This window comes from Cervus elaphus, chromosome 14, assembly GCF_910594005.1.
Source record: "Cervus elaphus chromosome 14, mCerEla1.1, whole genome shotgun sequence".
Lineage (NCBI taxonomy): Eukaryota > Metazoa > Chordata > Mammalia > Artiodactyla > Cervidae > Cervus > Cervus elaphus.
This window is the reverse complement of record NC_057828.1, coordinates 13006382-13031572: the sequence shown is the minus strand read 5'-3', so window position 1 is coordinate 13031572 and position 25191 is coordinate 13006382.

Genomic DNA, 25191 nt, shown 5'->3' with positions numbered 1-25191 from the left:
AAGCTATGGTTTCTCCAGTAGTCATGCATAGGTGTGAGACTGGGAACATAAAGAAGGCTGAGTGCCAAAGAATTGTTTTCGAATTATGGATTTGAAGAAGACTCCTGAGAATCCCTTGGACTATAAGGAGATAAAACCAGTCAATCCTAAATGAAATCAACCCTGAATATTCACTGAAAAGACTGATGCTGAGCTGATGATCCAATACTTTGACCACCTGATGGGATGAGCCAACTTATTGGAAAAGACCCTGATGCTGGGAAAGATTGAAGACAAAAGGAAAAAGGTCGGCAGAAGATGAGATGGCTAGATAGCATCACTGACTCAATGGACATGAATTTGAGCAAATTCTGGGAGACAGTGAAAGACAGAGGAGTTTGGCATGTCACTGTCCATTGGGTCACAAAGAGTCAGACACAGCTTAGTGACTGAACAAAAACAACAGTGGCTTTTTATAACAGAAAAATATTCCAGTATTCTGACATGCAAGGCCCTTCATGTTTTACTACTGACTACTTCTCTAGCTTTATCTACCATACAGTTCTTTCATTCTCTGCACTACCACATAACAGGATTACTTCAAGTTAATTTAACAGTCTTTATTAACTCCTTCACCACTTGGTTTTTATCACATCCTCTTCCCTATGCCTGGAAGAAAATCAAATAGGAGGCTTCCTTGGCAGTCCAGTGGTTATGATTCCACACTTCAAGAGCAGAGAGCACGGGGTTGATGCTTGAATAGGGAGCTAAAATCCCACATGTAGTGCAGCATGGGCAAAAAAAAGAAAAAAAAAGTCAAATAAAGGTCCAATGATGCATAGTACGAACTAGAGGACTGGAGCTGGAAACCAGTAGAACCAGTTATTACATCCTGAATCATTTTATAAGGAAAATGACCAACTTTTAGTCTTTAAAATTGTTTTGTGACAGAATAACTTCAAAGTATACATAGGAAGAAAGATGTACAGCTGAAGAAAGATTGTACAGTTTGTTCCTTGACCGTTTATCTCTCTTCAACATTTCTTAGGACATGACACTTGGCCAGTCTCTCTTAAGGTGTTAAGCAAAGAAACTGTTGGAATTTCCAGGTCCAAGTAGAGAGAATTTGGCCAAGAACTCCCTACAAGATTAAGTACTTGATGGGCTTCCCTGGTGCTGTAGTGGTAAAAAAAAAAAAAAAAAAAAAAAAATCTGCCTGCCAAAGCAGAAGACATGCTTTGATTTTTGGGTTGGGGGAAATGGCAATCCACTGCAGTATTCTTGCCTGGAGAATCCCATAAACAGAGGAGCCTGGTGGTCACAAAGAGTCAGACATGACTGAGCAGGCACACATGCACACATCCTATTCTGAAGATCCAGTAACTGGTATACAGCCTAGATGAGAGGCAGCTGACTCAGAGAATGGGCTCAGGCCAGTGTGCCTAAGGGCTATATGATTAACAAGACATTAAAGACAAAAGAACCTAGTACTGGCGGTTTCCATGAAGAGGCTGTCCGCACACATTCAGGCCTCTCTTTCTTGACCATGCTTATCTTTAGGCCATCAAAATTCTGCCTGAGAGCAACAAGATATCTGCATATCCTGTTGTTATATATGTTATTTAGTTTCCTGCTTTGTATCTTTCTTATGGATATGTAAACATGGTGTCTGTTGAAGCTTCTGCATACAGCTTGTTTCTCTTAAATTGTCAATCTGCTCTGAGTAAAAAGGTGATTGCAGCTAATATACAATTGCAATATATTAAAACCTGTACAACCCAAATGACACTAAAATACTATTCAGTCATTTAAATGACATGTAACTTCTGTGATGTTCTGTTAGTTCTAGCTGTTCCAGTTATTCAAACCTACTCTGCTTAATTTTATTCATATATGACCTGTTATAAGAAGGAAACAACTATTTCTCCAGGTTACACTAATTCTGCACTGTTTCCCAGTACAATAGTCACCCCGTAAAATATGATGTATCCAAAAGAATGCAAACCACAATAATTTTAAAGGTATGCTGTTCAGTTGCCTCAGTCATGTCTGACTCTCTGTTACCCTATGGACTGTAGCTTGACAGGCTTCTTCATCCAAGGGATTCTCCAGGCAAGAATACTGGAGTGGGTTGCCATTTCCTCCTCCAGGGGATCTTCCTGATCCAGGGATTGAACCCGGGTCTCCTGAGTCTCCTGCATTGCAGGCAGAGTCTTTACCCACTGAACCAGGTAGGAATCCCTTTAAAGGTATATGGCACATTAAAATGTTTAATGAGCATTTCTAAAGTATTTTCTAGGTGTTTCCTCTCATGATTTACTATAGTCAGAGTATTGGGAGATTTTCATTGGAAATTCATTGCAATAAAGCAGAACAAGCAGCTACAGTTGTCCTTTTTCTCCCCTCAGATATAAAATATTAAATTATGTCTATACTGACACTGTGATAAATATTATGCAGATATTTATTTTACCAGTGATGTCTGAAGAATGTATTTGATTAATTTTCCATGTAGTCAATTTTTGTAGGCCAGTCATATAAACTGGCTTTTTATTATTTTATGCATATTCATCAGAGAAAATACATTTGAGGATTATAGACCTGTGTCACAAACTTTTTTTAAAGTAAGATGATAACCATAAAATTTACAATCGCTGTTACTTCCATAGAGGAGGCAGAGAGATATAATAAAGAGGAGCAGTCAGAAAACTTCAAAGTGATGCTGTTATTCTGGTTCTCAACTAGAGTGACTAGGTCATGGCTGAGCTTAACAGTATTCATATGTGATTTTGATTACATAATTACATTTGAGAAGTGTGACTGGGAAGGTCCATGGAACATGATAATTGTCTGTGTGTATATTAAGTGAAATAACAGAAAAATTACCATGTGTCTTAAGCAAAACCTTCTTTTGACTAATTGTTTTAAGCCTAATTCAAATTATTTTGTGAAAAAAATTCCCCCAAATGAAAATATGATCTTTTCTTCATAGTTAACTTCTATACAACTTATAATGTACAGAAAATGTGTTTGTGTTTGCTTCCATAGATAATTAATAATCAATATTGATGTCTTATGATTGGAGTTGAATTTGTACTGACAAAACTACAAAGTACCTTTCCATACTAAGGAGACAGTTTGACTTAATGACACTGGGATAATATTCTCATTCTTATCCTTATATTATTTTAATGTTGCTGCTGTTTTTGTGTGGCACAGTGTATTATTGTCTACTACTGTGTTACAAATTGATGCAAGAATTAATGACTTAAAACAGCATACGTTTATCATTTCATAGTTTCTGTGGTTCGGGAAGTTAGCCATGGACATAATTTAAGTGTCAGCCTCAGATCTGCAGTCTCATCCGAAGGCTCAGATGGGGAAAGATCCCCTTCTAGGTGAACCTAGCGGTTGTTGACAGCATTCACTTCCTGGTGGGTGGTTGGGCAGAGAAACCAAGCCATCCTTGGTTTCACATATCATGATCTCTCAAATGTGACAATCTGTTTCATCAAAGCTGTAAGATGAAAAGTTAATAGAGTCTGGTTGCAAGACAGACTTCATAGCATTTATAACCTAATCATGAAGGGACAAACAACTTCTGTCTGTATCTATCATTCCACCCTCAATTTAAGGGGATTGTTCTCAGTTTGGCAGTTCTAGGAAACAGCCGTCATTGTGGGCCATCACAAAAGTATACCTAGCACATGAAGAATACCTAGAAGATCAAATAGGTAACATGGGTGCTTGAGATGGAGCAGTAATACAGATATCTAGTTGGAAAGATATCATGTGTTTGAATGTTGGGAAGGTATGAACACTAACAACACATATATAGTTGCAAGCCTACTGAGACTGAAGGCATAGTTTTCTTTCTAGTAGCATTCACGCAATATTTAATTCATCTGATTAATTTCCTCTAAAGCAGAGAGTCAGACATAGGAGACATATGGTCTAAATTATAGTCATTTAAATAGTATAGGTAATTACACCCAGTAAGATACTGAACATTAATATGCTTTGATCAAGTTCTATGATTTTTAATATGAATGTGGTAAGTAAACTTGGAAGGAAAGTTATGACCAACCTAGACAGCATATTGAAAAGCAGAGACATTACTTTGTCAACAAAGGTCCATCTAGTCAAGGCTATGGTTTTTCCAGTGGTCATGTATTGATGTGAGAGTTGGACTGTGAAGAAAACCGAGCACAGAAGAATGGATGCTTTAGAACTGTGGTGTTGGAGAAGACTCTTGAGAGTCCCTTGGGCTGCAAGGAGATCCAACCAGTCCATCCTAAAGGAAATCAGTCCTGAATATTCATTGGAAGAACTGATGCTGAAGCTGAAACTCTGATACTTTGGCCACCTGATGCGAAGAGCTGACTCATTTGAAAAGACCCTGATGCTGGGAAAGACTGAGGGCAGGAGGAGAAGGGGACAACAGAGGATGAGATGGCTGGATGGTATCACCGACTCAATGGACATGGGTTTGGGTGAACTCCGGGAGTTGGTGATGGACAGGGAGGCCTGGCGTGCTGCAGTTCATGGGGTTGCAAAGAGTCAGACATGACTGAGCAACTGAACTGAACTGAAATAAACCACTTGTAAAGGTATTCAAAATCTCAGCCTTAAATATTAGTGATAGGGTGATAGGTGGCTGAGTGGTGAAGAATCCACCTGCAAATGTAGGAGACACGTTTGATTCCTGTTCTAGGAAGATCCCATGTGCTGAACAGCAACTAAGCTCATGTGCCACAACTATTGACCCTGGGCTTTAGAGTCCAGAAGCCACAATTACTGAGCCCCCATGCTGCAAATACTCCATGCTGTAAATGCTGAAGCCTGAGTGCTCTAGAGCCCAAGCTGCACAACAAAAGAAGCCACCACAATTAAAGAGTGGGCCCCATTCACAACTAGAGTAAACCTGTACAGCTGTGAAGACTCAGCATAGCCAAAAATAAAATAACAAATATTAACAGTAGAAATTAATATTTATATTTACTTTATGAAAACACCGAATTGAGATAAAACTATTATTTATGTCATTATCAGTGTATGCAACACAAATCTATCCTAAAAGCAAGATGCATGTGTGCTAAGTCTCTTCAGCCATGTCCAACTATTGCAACCCTGTGGACTGTAGACTGTCAGGCTCCTCTATCTGGTATTCCCCAGGCAAGAATACTAAACAGGGTCACCATGCCTTCCTCTCCCAGGATCTTCTGATGCAGGGATCAAACCTGAATCTCTTGCAACGCCCACATTGCAGGTGGATTCTTTACCACTGAACCACCAGGGAAGCCCTAAAAGCAAGATGCTATGATATAAAAACAAAATAACAACTCAGGAAGCAATTGTATAGTAAGGAAATGTAAGTTATATGAATTTTGTAGCAATCACCAATACATATTTAAATTAAATTATTCACATGATTAAAAATTTTGCCAAACCATAAATATATAAAACAGATACTAAGGAAACTTTGAACATAGTTGACTATTTAAACCTCATGACAACTTGTTGAGCTAGATACTAATCCCATGATAAGGATCACCACCCCCAGGCACACAAATTCATTAACTTGTTCAAGGTTGATAAATGTGGGCAACCAGCAAAGCCAGGCATTCAGCTCAAGTGGACTGATTTCAAAGTCAGTGTTTTTAACACAAAGCTGACTTTTTATTTAGAAAACACAATTTTAGAGTACATAATTCCGTTTTTAAAACAATGGAACAAACCAATTAGGATCAAAAATAACAAGTAAATATTTGAGAAATTTTGCAATTAAAACGCAATTTGCATACAAAAAGTATACAATTATAAAATTGTCCATCTCCAGTAATTCCTCATTATCATTCCTGTGTTTAAAAAGAACATGTGTCCCTTTCAATGAAACATAATCCCTTACTGTCCATTGATTCTTGAAATTGTTTTAGCTTCACACAATCCATCTGAATCATTAGTAAATGATGTTAAATGTATGCAGACTAAGCCTTTTATCTCTAATATGGTAACTACATTTAAGTCACTCAGCCAAGCTTCCCTGGTGATTTCAAACAAAAATTCAAGCAATTATCCTAAGAAAAGCCCATTGTCTAAACTCCTTGTCTCTACTATTTTTGCTTATAGAGTCAATAAAGTTTCTGTTTTGTCCTAGAATATAAGTCACTTTCTCTACTTACTCCCTCTCTGTCTCTGCCTTCCATCACCCCTTATATTTTTTTCACTACTCTGCCTATCTTTTAAAATCTCCCTAAAATTAAAACCATCTCATAAATTTGTGCTGTTTTAATTATAACCAATAAATTCTGCACAGCACAGTCACGACTTTTGCCTGTTTGAAGCACAATGCACTATTTGAACATATAGTCTCGTCAAACATTATAGGTCTCATCAAAGTTAATTACAGAGATACAAAAATCATGACCCCACACAAAACATATTTTCTAAATATTATCCTAAATTTTGGGGGGATGTTTTGGGGAAGGAGGGAGGCATGAAGGCAGATACATAGGGAGACCAGTGCAAAGGATACCGGTTTCCTAAAGCTGGACAAGATGGATTCAGCTACTATCCAGACCCATGTTTTTGAAATATAACACAGATGAATTCATTAGAGAGAAAGAAGATACCTTTCAATCCAACATATGCTAATACAATGGATGTTTAACCTGCCTTTCTCACTCAAGAGGGACATGGACATCTCTATGAATGATATATTGTACCCCCCCAAAAGATATATGGTGCTAAATACTTAACACTAAAACTAATCTAATCATTTTGTGTCTTTAATGATCAAGAAGTTCTTCAATATGTCACAATAACTAACTCATCACTATAAAAATCAATTATCACTGCTTGTGTGATTTACAGAAATGCTATTTGAGACTCTGGTAAAGAGAATTCTGAATAAACAACTGTACACTAAAAAAGATAATAATTATCCTCTAGGGAAGATATTACCTCTTTTTATCTCTGTGTAAAAATATGAAGCACACTTTGTCATTGGAATTTAGAACATAAAATATATTTAACAATAAATATACAAAATAAATCATCATAATCCATAACTAGGGATCAGTGAATATTTTATGGATTACAATTTTGTAAAGCATTATATTTTTCTTGAAATTGCTTTAACCTTGTTTGATCCTTCCCTATTCAACTGAACTTTGGAGAGGGTTACAACATTGATTGAGACTGCATAGAAATTTTAGATTCACTTGGAAAGGATTGTTACTTTTACCAATACTGAGATTATAATAGTACCAATCAGTAAATGAATGAAAACATTCACTCAAATGTTTTCAGTATGAGTTACAGTTTTCTTTCTTTGTATTTACTTACATGAATTAAAGATTTTTACTGCACTGATAAGTGTATTATCTCTAATATTTTTTGTTTATGTCAGTGGCTCAGCTTATTTGGGAGAAAGAAAGCTGAATTATCAGGCATTGGAGTAATTAAAGTAATAAGTCAAATATGAAAGAGTTAATTGTAAACCATGAGGGTATAAGCAAGATTCTAAAACCAGACCAACTTGTCCTATTTTATCAACCCACCCCTTCTGCCCCAGAAGAACTCACTGATCTAGGGTCTGGTGGATCAGTGGAGATGTGGGGGGTGCATCTCACTGTTGAGAGGACCAAACAAGAGGTTCTGGCAATTTTATGAACTGAAGTGGAGTGAGGGCTGCAGGGGAAAAGTGTCAGCCACTCAGTCATGTCCAAATCTTGCTGCCCCATGGACTGTAGCCTACCAGGCTCCTCTGTCCATAGAATTCTCCAGGCAAGAATACTGGAGTGGGTAGCCATTCCCTTATCCAGGGGGTCTTCCAGACCCAAGGATTGAATCTGAGTCTCGTGAACTTCAGGCAGATTATTTACCATCTGAGCCACCAGGAAAGCCCTTGAATATGCAGGTCCCCTCTTAATTCTATAAGACAGGGGTTTTCTTTGGATTCCTCAAGGTTCATTCTGAATAAAATAAAGTTCAGTCCTTCTAAGACCCTATGTGTTGTCATCATCTCTCTTTGACTGTCATAGACTGTGCATGCTAAAACCTCCTGACCCACTCTTTATTGGAAAACTAAAAAAAAAAAAAATCCTTGAACCTTTGCAGTATTTGCACACTTTTCCTGAATAAGCATAATGCAGTAGTTTTACTTATTGTATAGACATTTCCACATTGTTGGTGGTTATTTATTTTTATGTTATCTTCTCACTAGCCCATGAGATCTTTGATGGTAGACACCATGTCTTTTAACCCAGTAAGCTTGGTGGCAGCTGTAGTGTGTCATGTATCATGGATGTTAAGGAAACTGAACAAAGAGAAAAGGAGACAATGGTTTTTCTCAATGCCTGATATTATGTGTCCTTCTCAAGTATTTCTTTCTCATTACAAAGTTATGAGGCAGCATTTTTGTCTCCATCTTGGAAATGAGAAAAGTAAAGTTTGAGAGTTAAAGTCATTTTCAAAAGATCACACACAACCAGTAATTGTGAAGCAGAGTGTGGCTCCTAGACCTGTCTACTTCTAAAGTTCATGATCTTTTCACTATCCCCTGCTGCTGTGAGCAATGTGACTAAGGCTGCATGTAAAGGATGCCTGGTGTCAGTGTACATTATTCAGAGACTAGTGAGAGATGCAGGTTGTTTTATGAGAAGAAAATGCTCTCACAGGACAGGGGAGGCTGGTGGGGAAAGGATGGCATGGAAAAAAGTTAGTGACAAGACCAACTGGGCTATGCCTGGAAATTATGATCCTGAAGAATGCAGGAGAATCAGTAAAAAGCATCCTTCTCCAGATTGCAAGATGATTTTAGGAGTTATTACATTGTTCACTTAAGGCTTTGAGGTTCTGTAATTATTATCTTTGTCTGACACAGTCCAGTGAGAATGCACACATCGACACAAGAAAATCAAAGGAAGAATCAGACAAACATTTATTGCACTATCAGGGCAAGATGAACTAAAAGGATAAATTCTTTCTGTATTTTTCTACTATTAAATTAGAAACACTATAATAGTTAGGTAGAAAAGACAGGGTTGGTTCAAGGAAGTCGTCCTCAAATATAGGCATTAGTCAGAAGGCAAAGCCACCTTCTTGTTTTGCACTTAATGAGGCCAAGATGGATAGAAGCAAAACATCTAATAGTCAAAGCTATGGTTTTTCCAGTATTCATGTACAGATGTTTGACTATAAAGAAGACTGAGCACCAAAGAATCGATGCTTTTGAACTGTGGGGCTAGAGAAGACTCACGAGAGTCCCTTGGACAGCAAGGAAATCAAACCAGTCAACCCTAAAGGAAATCAACACAGAATAATCACTAGAAGGACTGTAGCTGAAGTTGAAGCTCCAATACTTTGGCCACCTGATGTGAAGAGCTGACTCATTGGAAAAGACCCTGATGCTGGGAAAGACTGAGGGCAGATGAAGGGCATGACAGAGGATGAAGTGATTGGATGGCACCACCGACCGAGTGGACATGAGTTTGAGCCAACTCTGGGAGATAGTGAAGGAAGGGGAAGCCTGGCACGCTGCACTCCGTGGACTTGCAAAGGTGGGACGTGACCGAGTGACTGAACAGCAACAGCAACAACCCTGGGCTGCCTCACAACAGGAGATCCACACAAGGAACTTGGCACTTCCACTGAAAATCGAACTGGAAGAATTCGGCAGGGCCAGGAGGAGATGCCTGCCCATAATACTATTCTATGATGCCCCAGACTCCTTCAAGATAGAGTCCATTTTGGCTGAGAGATGCATGTGACACCAGGAAGGACCCTGAGTCAGGCCAAACATGGCCAAGCAAGATGACTGGCCAGAGACAACCTGGAAACTAACTCGATTTGCCATAAAAGCTGAGGCCGCAAGACATGTGGCAGAACATCCCTCCTGCGTTCCCTTACACTACTGCCCTCAGCCTGGGAGCCCCTACCCTATAAAGTTTTTTGTTTTTCCAGCACATGTGTTTCCTCAGACAATTCATTTCCAAGTGTTAGACAAGAGCCCTCTCTCAGGCCTTGGGAGGGGTTCCCCTTCTTGCAACAGTATAACCTTCCATGTGTGGTGCTTGACTAGTACGGGAAAACAGCATGTACATATTGGGCTTCCTGATGGCTCCACGGGTAAAGAATCTACCTGTGAGGCAGGAGACACAGGTTCAATCCCTAGGTCAGGAATATCCCCTGGAGAAGTAAATGGCAACCCACTTCAGCACTTTTGACTGGGAAATTCTATGGACAGTGGAGCCTGCGGGGCTGCAGTCCATGGGGTCTCAAAAGAATCAGACATGACTGATTGACTAAGCACACACACGGTGACTTCAGGAGACAAATAGGCAGGACTGGGAGCTGATGCAACCTGGTGCAATCCAGGCCACACCTCAACCCTCTACTCAATGAATACTGAATATTCCACCCCTAATCAAAAAGAACTCCACCCATTCAAAGAGCTAAAAAGAAAAGGGGATCAGAGAACCCTGTGGCGACTCCTCATATTCAAGTACATATATTCTCTTCTCTGAGTACATAACTCCCATTTTTGCCCTGAATATACTGCTTCTTTATTCTCTTTGCTCCTCAACTTCAGTGTATTTTTTCTTTTCCCTTTGTGTTTCAAATTCTTTTGGATGGGTTGAACAAGATACTGGATTTTTGATAAGGCTTTTTTTTGGTGTCAATACACTACTTTGTGTGGTAGTTTTATATGTCAACTAGACATAGGTACCCAGAATTTGGTCAAATGTTATCTTAGATGTGTCCCTGACAGTGATTCTGGACAAGGTATATATTTGAGTTGGAGAATCTAGTAAGGCAGACTGACTTCCTTAATGTGAGTGGGGCCCATCCCACAGTTGAATAGAACAAAAAGGGAAGAGGAGGAAGATGAAATTTCTTTTGCTTAACTCCTAGCTGAAACATCATTTTTTTTTTTTTTTGTTCCTGCCTTCAGACTGGAACAGAAATATCTTCTCTTTCTGGTCTCCAGCAAGCAGACCATCGGACTGGAATTACACCATGGGCGCTTGTGGGGCCCAGCTGCCCACTGCAGATCTAGGGACTTGTTCACCTCTCTCCTTCCACGAGTCACTTCCACATAATAAGTCTTCTCTCTGCTCTCAATCTCACTCTTCCTCTCTCTCTTCACACACACACACACACACACACACACACACACACCCAAACAATTGGTTCAGTTTCTTTGGACAATCCTGACTAATACACTTTCTTAACATATTGTATAAAGGCAACAAAAAGGAAAAAAGTCAGAAGTACAAGGTTAGATATTATTTATGATCACAGTCGTTAAGAGATAAGGAGCACTAAATGCATTTGAAGGAAGCCAACTCAGTATTCCATTTTTGTAGCTTAGGGAAAAGTATACCTTTGGTTTATCTGAAAGCATGAAGTATAATCAAGTTTCCTAAATGTCAGGCAATAACTAGTCATTAGTGCTTTGCAAAATATAAAAGTAGAACTGAATAATACCTATGGAATTACAAGATTGTAAATCTAAGTAGAAAATAGCAATCTTTAACCAAGTATTATGACAAAGTTGCTAATAATTTTAGTATGAGAGGAAGAAAGAAAGAATATATTCTCTCTATATATATTCATATATAAAGAATACACATATATAGACACATATATGTGTGATCCCTGGGATCATCATATTAACTTATGATCTGGTCTGTTAAACATGCTTTAAAACTTCTTTGAGCCATTGCCAATCAAGCCTTATTTTCTTGCTAAGCATTTTTAATGTAAGATTTAAGTGTGCAAATCTTAAAGACACATTATGCATTATATTTTTCATTGTAGGATACTAAAACCTTTTCATCAGAAAAAAATGTGAATAATAGTATAATATAATATAAAATGAAAGTGAAGAGTAACTAAAGAGCTTCTTGATGAAGGTGAAAGAGGAGAGTGAAAAAGGTGGTTTAAAACTCAACATTTGGGGGGCAGTCCCATGATGGTGGAGGAATATAATGGGGAGACCACTTTCTCCCCCACAAATACACCAAAGGATCACCTGTACATGAAGCAACTTGCACAAAATGGCTTCTGAATGCTGGTGGAGGACCCCAGATATCCAGAAAGGCAAACCAATCTCTTTGAAATGAGGTAGGACAAAAGATAAAAATGAGAAGAGAGACAAAGGATTTAGAGATGGAGACAAGTCCTGGGGAGGGAGTTGTGAAGAAGAAGCTTCCATAGAATAGGAAACCCTCTCACAGGCAGAGTCAGTGGGGAGCTTTGGAATCTCAGAGGGTAGCATAACAAGTGGAAAAGGAAATGGCAACCCACTCCAGTGTTCTTGCCTGGAGAATCCCAGGGACTGGGGAGCCTGGTGGGCTGCCATCTATGGGGTCGCACAGAGTTGGACACGACTGAAGTGACTTAGCAGCTTAGCAGCAGCAGCATAACAACAACAACAACAACAAAAATCACCACAGAATTCACGCTGAATGGCAATTACCAGCAGAGAAGCAGCTCACAAGCTCATGTCCGCCCCCAATGAGTAGGAGCTGGATGGGGAGGCATGGGTTGCATTGTCAGTCCCTAGGGTAAGGACCAGGATTGAATGTCTTGAGGACACTCTGAGGGGACTAACGTGACAGAGCAACCCAAACCATGGGAATATCGGAGAGACAAAGGAAAACAAAGGACCTTTCCTGTGGGAAGGCTCAAACATAGCACTCTGACCCCTGGCGTGCTCACAGAGCAAAGTGTCATGCCCTAGCTAATACAAAAGGAGAGCAAGCCGGCTGCCCTTTACTGCCTTCCCCAGAGGCAGAGAGGCAGATGCATGACAGCCAGAAATTGAGGGCAAGGGGCCACAGCAAACTCAGCCCCAGGGTTGAAACTCCTGCCAAGCTGTCAGCAGCCTGCCAGTTACTAAATTTTCCTGGGATCATGGATGGTTTATACTGGCCCGGGGCATCACAGCCTGAGACAAGCATCCCTGAGGAGACACATGGCTCCCCTGGGACTGCACTCATGGAGCATCTGTGAGCCTGAGCAGCTTGGGCCTGGGACCTGCACACTGCCTCGGACTGTGGCAACTCCCAGTGTGGTCCATCCACTGCGAGTGCTCCCCACACATGTCAACAGTATTTGTTTTCAGTGTCCCTCCCTCTCCACAGCACAACTGAGCAAGTAAGCCCAAGTAAGTGGCCATTTTCACCCCCTCGTACAGGATGGAGATTAGACACTGGAGAGACTTGCAAGTAGAGGAGGCTGACCTAAGAAAAGAAAAGAAGGGGGAAACTGCCAGAGAAGTGGCAGGTGCAACAGATTAAAATCCTGTAGTTAAGCAGAGACTGTGCATTTGAGGAGCAACTGTAGACTTTTAGAACAAAAGATTATCTGACACTGAACTGACCCCACACTGTCCACAATAGTTCCACAGAAATTCTTAGCTATGTTTTTATTATTATCAATTTTTATTTTTTAATTTTATTATTTTTTAAATTTGTCTTTATTCTTGTTTTTTCTATTTTTCCCCTTTCTTTTCCCATCTTCTTTTTCTTTTTTCCCTCATACTGTCCTAATATGGTCTTTATTACTCTTTTAACTTTTATTTTTTTATAGCCTACTCTCAGATAGTAAAGTGCCTGTCTACAATGCGGGAGACTTGGGTTCGGTCCCTGGGTTGGGAAGATTCCCTGGAGAAGGAAACAGCAACCCACTCCAGTATTCTTCCCTAGAAAATCCCATGGAAGGAGAAACTTGGTGCAGGCTACTGTCCACAGGGTTGCAAAGAGTCGGGCATGACTGAGCGATTTCCCTTTCCTTTCCTTTCCAATACTTTTCTTTAAAAAAACTTACTTTTTTCTTTTTCAATTTTTGCATTTGATTTTGTTTTGTTTTTTTGAATATTGTACTTTTCAGAGTCTAATCCATATTCTAGGTTTTTAATTATGGCTTTTTAATATTTGCTGTTAATTTTGTACCTTGAAGAGTCTAAATTTCAGTATCCATTTTCACTTAAGAATTTGACTACTGGCTTGACTACTCTCTTCCCTTTTGACTCCTTTTCCTCCTCTTGGTCACCTCTCTCTCCTTCCTCCCTCTTCTCTATATAACTCTCTGAATCTCTTTGGGTTTTCCTGACTGTGGAGAATTGTTTCACCGTCAACCTAGGAGTTTTGTCCTCTGTGTTGTGTGGACGGAAAAGTGTTGATGCTACTGTAAGAGGGGGGCCAAAACCCAGAGGCAGGAGGCTCAACACCAGAACTTTAGACCATCATAGAACTCCTAACTCCAGGGAACACTAATGGATAAGGGCCGATCCAAAAGCCTCCATACCTACTCTGAGACCAAGCTCCACCCAAGAGTCAGCAAGCTCCAGTGCAAGACACCACATGCTAATCACCCAGCAAAAAAGGAACACAACCCTGAGCATTAAAAGACAGGCTTCCCAAAGCCATACCAAGCCAATAGACAACCCAAAACTCACTACTGGACACTGCATTGCCCTTGAGACAGACAAGACCTAGAGAAGAACAGAACAGAGACACAAGTTCCCCCAACCAGGAAACCTTACAAGCCACTGGTCCAACCCCACCCACAGGGAGTAGACTCCACAATTAAGAGGAAATATGAAACTCTCTTCTGCAAAAAAGGAGACCTCAAACACAGCAAACTAAACAAAATGAAAATGCAGAGAAATATGCAGCAGGTGAAGGAACATGATAAAAACCCACCAAGCCAAACAAAAGAGGAGGAGTTAGGGAGCTTTCCTGAAAAATAATTCAGAATAATGATAGTGAAGATGATTCAAAATCTTGAAAACAAAATGGAGGTACAGATAAATAGACTAGAGACACTGAGAAGATACAAGAAATGTTTAACAAGGACCTAGAGAAAATAAAGAATGGTCAATCAGTAATGAACAATGCAATAACAGATTAAAAACATTCCAGAGGGAACCAACAATAGAGTGAGGCAGAAGAAAGGATAAGTGAGCTGGAATAAAAAAAAATTGTAGAAATAAATGAAGCAAAGTGGAAAAAACAAACAAACAAACAACAACAAAGAATAAAAAGAAATGAGAACAGCCTCAGAGACCTTTAGGACAATGTTAATCACCCTAACATTCGAATCAAATGTGTCCCTGAAGACAAAAGGAAAGGACATGAGAAGATGTTTGAGGAGATAACAGTTGAAAACATCCCTAAAATGGGGAAGGAGATCACCACCCAATACCAAGAAGCCCAGAGAGTCCCAAACAGGAAAACTCAAAATGAAATACACCAAGATACATATTAAATCAAACTAACAAAAATTAAACATAAAGCGCAAATATTAAAAGCAGCAAGGGAAAAGCAACAAATAACATACAAGGGAATTCCCATAAGGATAACAGCTGACCTTCCAACAGAAACTCTGCAGGCCAGAATGGAATGGCAGGATATATTTAAAGTGATGAAAAGGAAAAGCCTATAACCAAGATTACTCTATGCAGCAAGGATCTCATTCAGATTCAAAGGAGATATCAGAAGCTTTACAGACAAGCAAAAGCTGAGAGAACTCACTACCACCAAACCAGCTCTCCAACAAATGCTAAAGAATCTTCTCTAAACAAGAAACACAGAAAAGGTATATAAAAACAAACCCAAAACAATAAAATAAATGGTAATGGGATCATACTTATCAATAATTACCTTTAGTGTAAATGGGCTAAATGCTCTAACCAAAAGATAAAAGACTGGCCAAATGGATACAAAAACAAGACCCCATATATGCTGTCTACAAGAGACCCACCTCAAATCTAGTGACACATACAGACTGAAAGTACGTGACTGGAAAAAGATACTTTATGCAAATAGAGAACAAAAGAAAATGGGAGAAGCAATACTCATATCAGATAAAACAGACTTTAAAATAAAGATTGTTATAAGAACAAAGAAGGGCACTCCGTAATGATCAATAGATCAATTCAAGTAAAAGATGCAACAATTATAAATATATATGTACCTAAGACAGGAGCACCTTAATATATAATGCAAATGCTAGCAATTATTAAAGAGAAAATTGATAGTAACGCAATAGTGGGGTACTTTAATACTCCACTCACACCAATGGACAGATTATCCAGACAGAAATTAACAAAGAAACACAAGTTTTAAATGATACATTGGACCAGTTAGACCTAATTGATATCTACAAGGCATTTCATCCCAAAACAATGAATTTCACCTTTTTCTCAAATGCACATGGAACATTTTTCAGGGTAGACTACCTCCTGGGCCACAAATATAGCCTTGGTAAATTTTCAAAGATTGAAACCATTTCAAGCATCTTTTCTGATCACAATGCTGTAAGGTTAGCTATCAGCTATAGGGAAAAAAAGAACCATAAAAAGCACAACATATAGAGGCTAAACAGCATGTGCCTGAATAGCCAACAGGTCATAAAATAAATAAAAAATAAAATTTAAAAATGTATAGAAACAAATGATAATGGAAACATGACAACCCAAAACCTATGGGATTCTGTAAAGGAAAGCTCAAGAAACAAGAGAGACATTAAATAAACAACATCACTTTACACCTAAAGCAGCTGGAAAAATAAGAAAAAATAAATAAATAAAGTTAGTGTAAGGAAAGAAATGGTAATAATTAGAATAGAAATAAATAAAAAAGAAATGAAGGAGAATACAGCAAAGATTAATAAAACCAAAAGCTGGTTCTTTGGGAAGATAAACAAAAGAGAAAAACTGCTAGCCAGACTTATCAAGAAAAAAAGGGAGAAGACTCAAATCAATATAAAGTTAGAAATGAAAATGGAGAAATTACAACAAAAAACACAAAAACACAAATGATTGTAAGTGACTACTATGATCAACTGTATGCCAATAAACTGGACAACTTGAAAGAAATGGACAAATTCTTAGTAAAATATAACCTTTCAAAATTCAACCAGGATGAAATAGAAAATCTGAGCAGACCAGTCACAAGCATGAAATCTAAACTGTAATAAAAAAAATCTTTCACAAAGGAAATCCCTGGGCCAGATGGCTTCATAGGTGAATTTTACCAACAATTTAGACAAGCACTAACACTTATCCTATTCAAACTCTTCCAGAAAACTGCAGAGGAAGGAAAACTTCCAACCTCATTCTATGAGGCCAATGTCACCCTGATACCAAAACCAGACAAATATGTCACAAAAAAAGAAAACTATGGGCTAATACCACTGATGAGCATAGATATAAAAATCCTTAACAAAATTCTAGCAAACAGAATCCAACAATATATTAGCAAGAACATACACCATGATCATGTGGGCTTTATTCCAGGAATGCAAGAATTCTTCAATATTTGCAAATCAGTAAATGTGATACACCATATTAAGAAACTGAAAGACAAAAATCATATGATTATTTCAACAGACGCAGAGGATACTTTTGACAAAATTCAACACCATTTATGATGAAAACTGTCTAGAAAGTAAGCATAGAAGGATCATAACTCAACATACTAAAACCATATATGACAAACCCACAGTAAACATTATCCTCAATGGTGAAAAATTGAAAGCGTTTACTCTAAAATCGGGAACAAGACAGAGGTTCCCACTCTCACCACTACTATTGAACATAGCTTTGGAGGTCCTATCCACAGCATCAGAGAAGAAAAAGAAATAAAAAGAATCCAGATTGGAAAGGAAGAAGCAAAACTCTCATTGTTTGCAGATTACATGATCCTGTGTATAGAAAACACTAAAGATGCCCCCAGGAAATTACTAGAGTTAATCAATGAATATAATAAAGTTTCAGGATATCAAATTAATAAAAATTTAAAAGTACCTTGCATTCCTATACACTAACAATGAAAAATTAGAGAAATTAAGGAAACAATCTCATTTATCATTGCAATGAAAAGAATAAAATATTTGGGAATAAATTTACCTAAAGAATCAAAAGATGTGTATACAGAAAACCATAAAACCCTGATGAAAGAAATCAAAGATGACACAAATAAATAGAGAAATATACCATGTCCTTGGATTGGAAGAATCAATATAGTGAAAATGAGTATACTACCCAAAGCGATCTATAGATTCAATACAATCCCTATCAAACTACCAATGGTATTTTTCACAGAACTTGGACATATAATTGCACAATTTGTATGGAAACACAAAACATCCCGAATAGCCAAAGCAATCTTCAGAAATAAGAATGGAACTGGAGGAATCAACATTCCTGACTTCAGACTATATTGCAAAGCTACAGTCATAAAGACAATATGGGAGTAGAACTGCCATGCAACCCAACAATCCCGCTGCTGGGCATACGCCCCAAGGAAACCAGAATTGAAAGAGACAAATGTATCCCAAAGTTCATTGCAGCACTATTTACGATAGGTATGACATGGAAGCAACTTAGATATAAATTGGCAGATGAATGGATAAGGAGGTTGTGGTACATATACACCATGAAATATCACTCCTCTATGAAAAGGAATGCATTTGAGTCAGTTTAAGGTGGATGAACCTGGAGCCTTTTGTGCAGAGTGAAGTAAGTCAGGAAGAGAAAGACAAAACCTGTGTATTAACACATATATATGGAATTTAGAAAGATGTTACCCTTGATTCTACTTTCAGCACAGCAAAGGAGACACATGTAAAGAACAGACTTTTGGACTCAGTGGGAGAAGATGAGGATGGGATGGCCTGAGAGAATAGCATTGAACATGTACTTTACCTAAAGTAAAATAGATGACCAGAGCAAGTTTGATGCATGAAGCAGGACACCCAAAGCCAGTGCTCTGTGACAACCCAGAGGGATAGGGTGGGGAGGAAGGTGGAAGGAGGACTCAGGATGGGGGGGGGGTGTCATATGTATACTTGTGGCCAATTCATGTAGATGTATGGCAAAAGCCATCACAATATTATAAAGCAATTTTCCTCCAATTAAAATAAATCAATTAAGAAGATAAATAAATAAAACAAACAACAACAAAAATTTCAATTCAAAAAACTAAGTTCATGGTATCCAGTCCCATCACTTCATGACAGATAGATGGGGAAAAATGGAAAAAGTAACAGGATTTATTTTATTGGGCCCTGAAATCACCACAGATGGTGACTGCAGCCATGAAATTAAAAGAAGCTTGTTCCTTGGAAGAAAAGTTATGATAAACATAGCAAACTGAAAAGCAGAGACAATCACTTTGCTGACAAAGGTCCATATACTCAAAGCTATGGTTTTTCCAGTAGTCATGTATGAATGTAAGAACTGGACCATAAAGAAGGCTGAGTCCCAAAGAACTGATGCTTTCAAACTGTGATGCTGTTGAAGACTCTTGAGAGCCCCTTGGACAGCAAGGAGATCAAACCAGTCAATCCTAGAGGAAATCAACCCTGAATATTCATTGGAAGGACTGACGCTGAAGCTCCAATACTTTGTCCACCCACCTGATGTGAACAGCTGACTCATTGGAAGAGACCCTGATGTTGGGAAAGATTGAGGGCAGGAGGACAAGGGGATGACAGGTGATAAGACTGTTGGATGGTATCACTGACTCAGTGGACATGAATTTGGACAGAATCTGGGAGACAGTGGAGAACAAGGAAGCTTGGTGTGCTACAGTCCATGGGATGGCAAAGAGTCAGGCATGACATAGTGACTGAACAGTAACAACAATTATAGTACATATATGATATATATGATAATATATATGTACATATAATACACATATATTTGAAATAACTGAGAATTAATTTTTCAATGTTACTAATTTCATTTTAATTTTATTTGGTTTCATTTTCTGACTTTATGTGTGTGTGTTGTTAGTCACTCAGTCATGTCCAACTCTTTGTGACTCTCATGGATTGCAGCTTGCCAGGCTCCTGAGTGAGTTGCCTTTCCCTTCTCCAGGGGATCTTTCCAACCCAGGGATCAAACCTGGGTCTCCCACATTGCAGGTAGATTCTTTACCATATGAGCCATGAGGGAAGACCTTTCTGATTTAATTATTTCATACTCAAGATGTAAAGATGTTAAAACCTTAGAAAAATATATAAATGTTGCATAATTTAAATAAACTGTATTCTAATATTTATAAATACTATGGTAATAATGCTCAAAGCCAGTATTGTATTTAATAAAGTCAATTTATAAAATTATGAAATATATTAAACATAAATAATCTTTAACAATTTCATATTTGACATCCTGAGCAATATTATGTATCTTAGGTATTTGGCTGATTTAAAAGAAAAATTGCCCTAATATTTACCTTAAGATCTTTGGAAGAATTTTTAAAACTTAATTCCTATTGCACCAAAATATTTTTATCTCGCTGCTTGCTATTATCTGTTCTCATATAGTAACTGTGCCTATAGGTACAATGTAGTTAACATTAGACTGATTGAAATTTTTGGTCCCCTTAATTTTTTATTATCTCAATCTTTAGATATGCTAGCTAGGTTAACATAAAGATTATGCATTTATATACATACATATAATTTTATATGCTATAATTTTTCAAAAGCATAATTGACATATACCATTTTATTATTAATAGTTTCAGATAATCACAAGTAATTTGACATTTGTATACACTGTGAAATATATCACATGTGAAGTCCTGTTACCATCTGTCACCATAAAATTGACCCCCTTCACCCAAACTCCAACCTCCTTTTTCTCTATCAAGAAACAATCTGTTCTCTGTATCTATCAGTTTTGTCTTGATTTATTTGTTTTGCATTTACATTTTACATGAAATCACACAGTATTTATCTTTATAGTGGATCAGTTGGTAAAGGATCTGCCTGCAATGCAGGAGACCCAGGTCCAATTCTTGGGTCAGGAAGATCCCGTGGAGAAAGGAATGGCAAATCACTCCAGTATTCTTGCCTGGAGATTTCGATGGACAGAGAAGCCTGGCAGGTTACAGTCCATGGGGTCGCAAAGAGTTGGACATGACTGAGCAACTAACATTTCAATTCACTTCACTTCATCTAATATTTCACTTAGCATAATACCCATAAATGTTGTTGAAAATGGCAATACTTCATCATTTTTTCATGACTGAGTAGTATGTATGTGTGTGTGTATCACACTTTACCCATTCCTCTATCAATAGACACTTAATATTGTTTCCATATTCTGGTTATTGTAAATAAGTTTGCAATGAACAAAAGGGTTCATATATGTCTATATTGTTCTTCAATTTTTAAGTTTTTTTATATATATTGAAGCATAGTTGATAAATCACGTGGTGTTAGTTTCAGGTGTACAGCAAAGTGATTCAGTTACACATATACATGTGCCTATTCTGTTTCAAATTCTTTTCCCATGTAGGTTATTACAGAATATAGAACAGAGTTCCCTGTGCTATACAGAAGATCCTTGTTGGCTGGTTATTTATTTTAAATATAGCAGGGTATACATATATTTTTTGAATTAGTGCTTTTATTTTCTTCAGATAAATACCCAGGAGTGAAATTGCTGGGTCATATGGCAGTCCTGTTTTTGTGAGAAAACTCCATACTGCTTTCCATAGTGGCTGCACCAATTTACATTTCCACCAAAAGTGTAGAAGGCTTGCCTTTTAACCACCTCCTGGCCAGCACTTGTCATTGTTTGTTGTTTTGATAATAGCCTTTCTGAGAGTTGTCAGGTCATACTCATTGAGGTTTTGACTTGCATTTCCCCGAGTCTCAGTAGTATTGAGCATTTTTTTGTGTGCCTTTTTGACCATCTGTGTATCTTCTTTGGAAAAATGCCTTTTTATGTCCTCTGCTCATTTTTTTTTTAATGAGATTGCTTGTTTTTTTTTTTTTATATTGAGTTGCATAAATTCTTTATATAGTTTACATTAATTCCTTATTGGATACATGATCTGCAAGTATCCTATCCCTTTCAGGAGGTTTTTCGTTATTGTTGTTGAAGGTTTTCTTGATTTTGAAGAAGTTTTAGTTTGATGTGCATGTTAAGTCACTTCAGTTGTGTCTGACTCTTTGCAATCCTATGGACTGTAGCCCACCAGGCTCCTCTGTCCATGGAGTTTTTCAGGCAAGAATATTGGAGTAAGTAGCCATGTCCTCCTCCAGGGATCTTCTCAACTCAAGGACTGAAGCTATGTCTCCTGCATGTCCTGCACTGGCAGGCCAATTCTTTACCACTGAGCCACCCATGAAGCCCACTTAGTTTGATGTTGTATTATTCATTTTTTTGCTTCTGTTGCATTGGGATGAGATTCAAAAATGCATTGCCAAGAGTGATATTAAACTTCTAGAATTTCATGGTTTCTGGTCGTACATTCAAGTTTTTAAAGCATTTTGAGTTGGTTTGGTACATGGTATAAAATAGTGATATTTATTCTTTGGCATGTGGGTGTCTTGTTGAGCAAACACCATTTATTGAAGAGACTGTCCTTTCTCTACTGTATGTTCTTGCTTCCTTTGTCATATATAATGTACCACATATGCATGGGTTTATTTCTGGGCTCTCATTCTGTTCCATTGATCTGTGTTTCTGTTTTTACACCAATAGAATACTATTTTTTTTTAAACTATAACCTTAAAATATAGTTTAAACTCAGGGAGTTTGATGCTTCAAGCTCTGTTCTTCATTCTCAAGATTGCTTTGGCTATTTGGGATCTTTTGTGACTTTAAGATAATTTAGGAGTGTTTGTTCTATTTTTATGAAAAATATTGCAGGAGAGGCTTATTATGTCACACTTTTTACAAATTATGTAAATTATCAGTTAACAGATAAATCATGAACATAGGTATCCAAAGTTTCAGACAGTTTGAATCAAAATGATAAAAATACAAAATAAACTTAAAAAACATTCTTAAGTACCTGGTTATCTTGTATAGTGTTACCTTGTCAAGTACATGTATTACAAATAGAATCTATTAATGATCTACAATATAAATAATGATAAATAAACTTCATATATATATACACATATATGGATATTCTGAATAAATCAAGGATAAATGTGATTTTATATTTATTTCCATTTATTATTTGTATTATATTCTTAAATTTTTATTTTTGAATACAATTTTAGGCTACTCTTTAAGTCTAAAAAGTTGTGATGCATTTAATCAGACTTTAATCAGGCTTTAATATTAGCAATAAAAGGATTATAGCTAGTTTTAAATCAAATAAGCTTTTAAATGTAAATAATATCATTTAATCATTTAGACATCAGCAGAAACTAGCATTTTAATCTACATCTTTCTGTAAAAACTAAGATGCAGCTTATTCTATTCAAGAATGTGGTTCATAAGGAAATGTCTAAATTAATGAACATCATGGAGAATGTCTTGTGATACATCTAAAAATCTATGGGGCTTGCCATGAAATGTAATTATTATTGCACTTATAGTTAATGTTTATAAAATAGGTAATTAAGCTTACAGAATTTGAGAGCATAAAATCAGAATTTAATAGTGATAGCAAGAATTTAGCTTGCTACTAAATGAAAATATCTGTATAAAGAAAGTGTGCCATTTACCTTACACTGGTAACACATATCAATGAATTATGAATAAAATGACAACTTCAGATATCAAAATATCTTAGTTTGTCCATTCTGTTATAACAAAATATCACAAACTGAAGGGGAAAAAAAAAAAAAAAGCCAGTAGAAACGTATTGTTCCCTGTTCTGGATGCTGAATGTCTGAGAACAGAATATGAACAACACTGGATAAAGACCCTCTTCTGGACTGAAGACTTCTGGCATTCCCACAGGATGGAAAGATCCAGGGTGTTCTGTGGAATCTCTCTTGTAGCATTCACAAGGGTTCCATCCTCATGACCTAAGCACCTCCTAAAGGCCACTTCTTCTAACACCATCAGATTGTACATAATGACTCCAACTTATGAATTTTTCAAAGACAGTTATTCAGGCCATAATACAAAACATGGAGAGTTCCAATCAAGATGGTGAAATAGACAGATGTGGAACCTGTACCCCCCCATTCATAAATAGATCAAAAAGACCATCTACATGTGGAAAAATCCTCACAGAATATCTACTGAATGCTGGTAGATCTCAGACAGCCAAAACTGCAAGGAAGGTCTCCATGTAACTGAGTTAAGACAAAAGAAAAAAAAAAAAAAATCGGGACATCTCCTGCACCCCCAGGAAGCAGCTATGAAAGAGAAAAGGTTCCCTTACCTTGGGAAGCCCTTTCTCTCATGAGGAGAGTAGCCAGGACAGAAAGAGAGCTTCAAAGGCTCCAAGGGGGATGCAGAAGATGGTCTGTAGCCAACAGGACACAGAGAGCCCTACACAGACAGTTGATACCACCTCTCTGCCCTTTTGAGATCCACATCCACTGTGTGTGCAGGGGCCAAGTGCTGAAACTTGGGCTTCAGAGGACAGACCTGGAGAGAGGACTGGCGTGGGCTGATGGAGACAGCCTGAAGGGGCTGAACCAAGGGGCATACACAGAAGAAGCCTAGGCCCAGGACAGAAGTAAAGTGGCACGTGAGAGGAGGGTGGGCCCTGCAGAGCAGCCCCTTTTGCAGTGTGCTCCCAGCAGCTGTGGTGCTTCTGCTAGAAGTTCTGGAAGTCTGCGAGTGCCACTTCTGGAAGTGGAGGTGTGGCTGAAACCCAAGCTGATCCCTGGAGCTATGTGACTCAGGAAGCAGGGCAGAGATCTGTGCCTGCTCCCTGGTCAGGGGAATAAGATTCCACATGCTACACAGCATGGCCAGGAAAAAAAAAATGCTATTTCTGACAAACTCACCATCAACCCAATACTGGAATCTGGAACAGAAGCAGGGATGCCCACTCTTACCACTTCTATTCACCATACTATCACAAGTCATAGACACAGCAATCAGACAAGAAAAAGAAATAAAATGCATCCAAATTGGAAGGGAAGAATACATTCTCATTTCATGCATGGGACATAGTACTATATATAGAGTTCAAGGACTTCACACAAAACTAGTAGAACTGATAATTCAACAAAGTAGCAGGGTACAAGAATAACATACAGAAATTGGTTATGAAATATTGGAAAGGGAATATAAAAAAAATGCCTTTTAAAATTGTATAAAAAATTACTTAGGAATAAGTATGACCACAGAGATGAAAGACTTATATGCTGAGAGCTATAAAATATTAAAAATGGAAACTGAGGGCTTCCCTGATGGCTCAAACAGCAAAGAATCTGCCTGCAATGTGGGAGACCCAGGTTCGATCCCTGGGT